Here is a 7,501-nt window from a genome sequence, read left to right as displayed (position 1 = left end):
ATGGAACCAGAGAATGACACACATTTTAAAAAATTTCTTCTTCTGGGATTTTCAGAGGAACCAGAACTGTGGTCCCTTCTATTTGCACTTTTCCTCTCCATGTACCTGACCACTGTGTCTGGAAACCTGCTCATCATCCTGGCCACCATCTCTGACTCCCACCTCCACACACCCATGTATTTCTTCCTCTCCAACCTGTCCTTTGTAGACATTTGCTTCACCTCCACCACCATCCCAAAGATGCTGCTGAGCATCCAGATGCAGAGCAAAGGCATAACCTACGAAGGCTGCATCTCCCAGGTGTATTTTTACATATTATTTGCAGGAATAGATAACTTTCTCCTGACTATAATGGCCTATGACCAGTTTGTGGCCATCTGCCACCCCCTGCACTACTCAGCGATCATGAACGCCCAGCTCTGTAGACTATTGGTTCTGGTGTCCTGGTTCGTGAGTGCCTTTTATTCCTTGTTACAAAGCTTAATGGTGTTGTGATTGTCCTTCTGCACAGACGTGGAAATCCCCCAATTTTTCTGTGAACTCAATCAGGTGGTCCAACTTGCCTGTTCTGACACCTTTCTCAATAACATGGTGATATGTGTTGCGGCTGTGCTGCTGGCTGGTGGTCCCCTGGTTGGTATCCTTTACTCTTACTCTAAGATAGTTTCCTCCATATGTGGAATCTCATCAACTCAGGGAAAGTACAAAGCATTTTCCATGTGTGCATCTCACCTTTCAGTTGTCTCCTTATTTTACTGCACCAGCCTAGGAGTGTACCTCAGCTCTGCTGCCACCCACAGCTCACACTCCAGTGCCACAGCCTCAGTGATGTACACTGTGGTCACACCTATGCTGAACCCCTTCATCTACAGCCTGAGGAACAAAGACATAAAGAAAACTCTGAAATCATTCTTTGAGATGGTAGCTATAAAAGGAATAATTCTCCTGGGTCAGAAGAAGTATCCTTGATTGCAGTGCTAAAAGTTTCTGAGCCAGAAATTGCTTTTCTTTGATTGTATAATGCAAGTAAAAATTGTTCCTTCCCTTTTTTCCATGTCTGTCCATTTCTTTGACTTCAACTTCTTTATACAATTTAAGTAACTCATTCTGTTAAGCTTTCACTCACTCTGATATAGAAACAGTTTTCTAATATTTATTTTTTTCCTATTTATCAAAGTTTTTCCCAACTTTGTGTTTGAAATATTTCAAAATTCCCATTTCTTTCATGGACAACATGAATTTCTTAAAAATAATTTCTTCTCTAATGACATATATCACCCCAAATAATTTTTCTCTTGTTTTCCTTATAGAACAGTGATGAGTTGTATTACTCACATTTTAAAAAACTACAATTGACAACCAAGGCAATTTATATAATTTTGTAATAGGGGAAAATATGAGACCACTGTTTCACACATTTTTGTACATCGTTCCTTTGTATATCACTACCCCAATTGCTGATCCAGAAAATGTAGACTTCAATATATATATTGTGTTTGATAGGTAGTCATTGAATTTTATTCTCCTCATTAGAATCCTGTTCTCTTATTCAGATCTGTGTCCACTGTGCCTCCATCGTGACAGCAAAATGATTACCAAAGACATGTCTCCGAGTGGAGTCCACACAGAAACACAAATTTGAATAAATAGATTGACTTTATTTGGCCTCTGAAACAGAGTAGAGCTTAAGTGTGATGAAGTAGAATTGTAAGATACTTTGTATTACTGAGTAAAATATTTCTATTTCTAGCTATACATCTACACATTGAAGTTTGAGAGACTGATGTCTGTGTGGAAGTGGGTTTTTCATTGGGATGACTTGGTTGGTGTGTTCAAATTTTTTTATTAAATTATCTTCATTTCATCTTGAAAACTTCCAGTGCTGCCACAAGTCATACCTTTTCCATGACTCTAAATGCAGTAAAAATTTTGTCATAACCACTAAATGGGCAGTGAATAACAATATCCATATCATACATTGAATAACATATATATATGTATCTCCTCCTGATGAGAGGATGACTCAGTAGAGAGCTTGACTTCCTGCCCCGTCATGTGATTGAGAGTCACAGGTTTTAAACAAACTTGCATGTCCTTCCACCTTCTCCTGCTTACCTGGAAAGGAACCTCAGTGGAGTAAATTTTAATACATTTATCCGAAATAATCTTCAATAACAGAGTAATCATGAATGTTATCTTCAAATATCAGGACAAATGCCTAGAATGAAAAGAAGCAGATTATTATAATTGCCTTCACTTCTGTTTGTTTTTATTTTTGTATCAGTTAGCTGTTGCTGCCTAATAATCCATTGTAACAGCAATTGGTAGGAAAGTGCCTTGATTCTCGGATGAGAGTGTGGAGGGGAGTTGCTCTGATCTCTGCCGTGTTCCTCATTGAGTCTGTATCAGCTGTGATTCCTCACGTTGTCTCTAAAGCTCATCTGTCATGTTGTGTGCAGCTGTATCGCACTTTCTTCTTCAAGAAATGTATGCTAGTTCACTCCCTTTATATATGTAGATTAAATCTTAGAGTTTATGAGAAAAATAGTTTACCAAGTGAAAATGGCCTTAATTTAACTTCACAGTTCCTATCTCTGTGACATTTTCCTTCTTCAAGTTATAAGACGTCTCTCCTAGGTCTTATAACTCAGCAACCTGTGCTCTAGACCCGACCCTGGGTTATGTACCCTAGAATTTTTTAACTCTACTTTATTGGAGTGTAATTACATAAAAAAATGGCAAGTTTATATATGTTTATTTATAATATATTATATAATATTATATATTTATATTATATACAATTCTATATAGTTTTATATTAATATTAATGTTATATGTAATATTAATATGTATTTTTATATATATATGTAAAAATCTTCCTCACTTACACTGGGGTTACATCTCAATAAACCTATCATAAGTCGAAAGTGTCATAATTCAAAAATTCATTTCAATGCATCTAATGCATCTAAACTGCCAAACACCATAGTTTAGCCTAGACCACCTTAAATGAGCTCAGAATACTTACATTACCCTGCAGTTAGGCAAAATGATCTAACACAGATCTATTTTAAAATAAAGTGTTGATGGGCCAGCCCACTGAAGTGGTTAAGTTCAGTGTGCTCTGCTTCAGCAGCCCAGATTTGGTTCCCAGGTGTGTATCTACACTGCTCTGTTAGCAGCCATGCTGTGCTGGCAGCCCACATACTAAAAAATAGAGGAAGGTTGGCACGGATGTTAGCTCAGGGCAAATCTTCCTCAGCAAAAAACAACAATAAAAAAAAGTGTTGACTGTCTAATGTAATTGATTGAACACTGTACTCAAAGTGAAAAACAGAATGGTCGTATGGGTACAGAATGGTTGTAAGTGTTTGGGTTCTTTACCCTCGTCATCGCATGGCTGAGTGGGAGTTGTGGCTTGCTGCCATAACACAGCATCATGGGAGAGTATTGTACCACTTATCACTACTCTGGGGAAAAGATCAAAATTCAAAACTTAAAGTACAGTTTCTACTGAATATGTATTGCTTTTCACCATCGTAAAGTTGAAAAATGAGGAGCTGAACCATTGTAAGTTGAGGACTGTCTTTATGTATACATACACACACAGAAAAACAGACCCATTGATAATCCCATCTTCTTGGTTGAAAGGAAACTTGAGAGAAAGAGGAACAGGATAAAAATAATAAACATTTGAAGAAACATGAAATTGAAAGAATGTAAAAATTTTGGCACACAGATTTAGAGTAGAAAGAGTGACCTTAATTTTAATGATGAATTTCTTTTCCTCTCTTAAAGACTCAAAGGCCTCAGCTAGAAACACATTTATGTTTAGATGATGAGAAATTCCCTGCACTAAGGGAGCCATATGTCTGCAAATTGACTTTAATTTTCTTTTCTTATTTAAGGTGGGATTTCAACAAAAAAAAAAATTGCCTTGACCCAAGAAAATCCAAATGAATGAATTGAGAGGCTTAACATCAGTTTCCTTGAACAAAACGCTTTTAGCTGAATGTCTGCTTTAGATTACAATTGCTGCTTATCAAATTACCACACTAGTGGCTTAAAACAAACAAATTTATACCTTAAAGTTCTACAGTTCGGAAGCCCAAAATGCATCTTATTGGGCTAAAATCAAGATGACTGCAGGCCCAGGTTTCTTATGGAAGCTACAAGAAAGAATAAATTTCCTTTTCTCTTACACTTCCTAGCGGCCACCTGCATTGCTCGGCTCATGGCCATTCGTCCACCTTCAAAGCCGGCTGCACAACATCTTCAAATATTTCCCTGACTCCAATTCTTCCTCTTCCTCTACATTTAGGGGATGATCATGATTGCACTAGTCCGACCAGATTATTCAGGCCAACCTTCTTATGTTAAGGTAAATGAATAGTAACTTAATCCCACCTACTATCTTAATTCCATTTTGCCATGTAAACCAACATATTCAAAATTTCTTGGGATTAGGATGTGGACAGTATTTTGGAGGCCCTTATTCTACCTGCAAAGTCTATTTCAGATATATATTATTTGATGTCCTTGAAGAGCCCTCATATTTAAAAGAGTCAAGCAGAATTTATCACCATCTGTAGAGTGAGTGAAAAACTGTTCTTTCAAAATTACAAGCAAAGAAGATGTGGGTGGAGAAGACCTAAAACTACGTCTTACTCAGGTCCACAGCCTTGCTGCTCACACTGTGACCCACAGACCAGGACCCGCAGCATCGACACCACCTGAGAGCTTGTTAGCAACGCACAGTCCCTGGGCCCACTGGAGACCTGATGAATTTGCATTTAGACTACAGACTTTGTCGATTTGCATGCACATGAAGTTGGAGAAGTGCTGGTCCAGGACAGGTTTCCTCACCTTCTCACTGTTGACATTAGGAGCTGGATAAATACTTGTAGTGGATACTGTCGCGTGGATTATACAAGTTTGCTGTGTCCCTTCAGACATTGCCAAATATCCCCAGGGCCAAAATCATCTCTGATTGAGCACCTCTGTGCCAGAGTTTGAGAACTGGAAGCATCCTGACAGAACTCCAATCAAGGCTCCATCACGATTCTGTTTATACCAGTGATATTGTGATTTGTAACCAAGAATATATATATTTGGCCTTCATCACATTTCTGGCACAGAGTTCCTAAAACTCTGGGAATTTCTTAAGTGTTGAGAGCCATGAAAGTGTGTTTTGTTGTATTAAAAAGGTGATTTGGGACTTCAGCTAAGGATAGGAACTGGTTGCCAGGAGAACCAGCCATGTGGTTAGAGGGTTGGAATTTAAGTCCCACCCGTAACCTCCTGGCATGGGAAAGGGGCTGGAAATTGGACTCAATCCCCAGTGGCCAATGATTTCATACCTATGTAGTGAAGCATGTATAAAAACCCATAGGGATGGTGTTCGGAGATCTCCCAGATTGGTAGACATAAAGAGGTTTGGTAGAGTGATGCGCTCAGAGAATCTCCACGCCCTTTCCTCATCCCTTGCCTTATGCACCTCTTCCATCTGGTTGTTCCTGAGTTACATTTTTTTATAATAAACTGGTAACCTAGTAAGTAAAATGTTTCTCTGACACCTGTGAGCCACTCTAGCAAATTAATTGAGCCCAGGGAGAGATCAGGGGAACCTCTGAATGACAGCCAGTTGGTCAGAAGCATAGGTAACAACCTGACTTGCAACTGGCCTCTGAAGTGGAGAGCAGTCTGTGGGACTAAGCTCCTAACCTGTGGTGTCTAAGGCTGTCTCCAGGTAGAGAGTGTCAGCATTGAGTTGAACTTTAGGACACCCAGCTGGTGTTGGAGCATTGCTTGGCTGTGTAGGGAAAATACACACACACACTGGAATTGGGTTGAATCTGTTCAGGTATTTTGGAGCCTCATGTACTTGAATGTCCATATCTCTTCCCAGATTTGTAATTTTCAGCTAATATTCCTTCAAGTAAGCTTCCTGCCTATTTCTCTTTCTCTTCTCCTTCTCAGATTTCCCTAATGCAAAAAAAAAAAATTCTCACTTAATGGCAACATAATTCATATTGGCTTTCTTCACTGTTTCTCATTCTTTTCTTTTTCTCTTCTAACAGGATGATTTCAAGAGATCTGCCTTCACCTTCACACATTCTTTCTTCTAATCGATCAAGCGTGTTGTTGAAGGCCTCCAATGTATTTTTTATTTCAATCATTGTATTCTTCAGCTCCAGAATTTCTTTTTCATTCTTTATTACAATTTTTAACTCTTTGTTCAATTCCCTGACTCGGGTATGGGGCACACAGCAGCAGCAGCACAGGCCAGTGATGTTGGGTCAAACCCATGACTTTCAGCTGAGGGGCAGAGGGCAGTGCAGCAGCAGCTCTGGTCTTCACATGGCACAGCACTGTGACTCCTGATGCTGGAGAGTGGGAGACAGCAGGAAGAGTGGAAGAGTGAGTGCAGGAGTGACTCGGGCCTTGGGAACAGGTCTCACCAAAGTGACAGTTTCAGCCCTGGGCAGGTGGTACAGCACTGGAATCTATGGGCAGCTCCATGAGCTGGGCTCAATGTTGGGGAAGACTGTGGGGTTCTTGGTCTCAAAGGCTGCAGATGACCATGGCAGTGACGAGGATTGCTGAGGTCTTCCTCTGCCCCTTTCCCCATGGGGTAAAATCCCTCTGAGGGGATCCCTTTTGGAACCAAATCTCTCTGGACTGAACCCAAAGGTTCTAAACTAAATTAAGACCTTAATTACATTTGCAAAATCCCCTCATTTTTCATAAATTGTGTCCTAGTCTTGAGAGCTGAATCCTTCAATGCACACTCAAAGGAAGATGTATCCAGGGTTCATGTACCAGGAACAAGAATCTTGGGGCCTTCTGAGAATTATGCCTATCACACCATGGTAATGAATTGGAAGATTCAGTATTGGACCATGTCAATTCTCCCTAAAATAATCTATAGATGCTGTGAAATCAAAATCTCTGCAATTGCTTTTGTAGAAATTGACAACCATTTCTAAGGTTCTTATAGAAAGGCGAAGAACCTACAATGGACAAAAAAGTTTTGAAAAAGAACAAAGTTGGAGGTCTTACTATATATATTAATTAATATATATTAATTAATTAATATATTAATATAATTAATATATATAATATATAGTGTATATATACACACACTATATATACACACATTCTGAAAATGCCTTAGGATCACTAATAGGGCCGAGGGAAGGTATTCCTCTCCCTGGCCAGTCAGCAAACACTAGAGGAGGGGACCGTGTCTTCGTACATGCAGATAGCAATGCAAATCTTAAAGAAACATGAAAAATCAAGGAAGCATGACAGCAGAAATGGAACAAAACCTCCCAACAAAGAAAAGCCCAGGAATAGATGGTTTCACTAGTGGATTCTACTAAATATTTAAGCAATGAATGCCAAACTTTTCTAAAAACTTGAAGAGGAGTAAACAATTTAAACTCATTTTTTGAGGCCTGCATTAACATGGAGGTTTTTATGGGAGACATGGGATCTA

At 39.2% G+C, this 7,501-nt stretch overlaps 1 pseudogene; it reads left to right on the top strand.

The window, feature by feature from the left end:
- LOC139042370 (olfactory receptor 7A17-like) lies at positions 1–969 on the top strand (annotated as a pseudogene).
- The last annotated feature ends 6,532 nt before the right edge of the window (positions 970–7,501 follow it).

The sequence above is a fragment of the Equus asinus genome, chromosome 28 (assembly GCF_041296235.1).
Source record: "Equus asinus isolate D_3611 breed Donkey chromosome 28, EquAss-T2T_v2, whole genome shotgun sequence".
NCBI lineage: Eukaryota > Metazoa > Chordata > Mammalia > Perissodactyla > Equidae > Equus > Equus asinus.
Note: the sequence above shows the minus strand (reverse complement) of the source record. Positions and strands in the feature narration are given on the sequence as shown.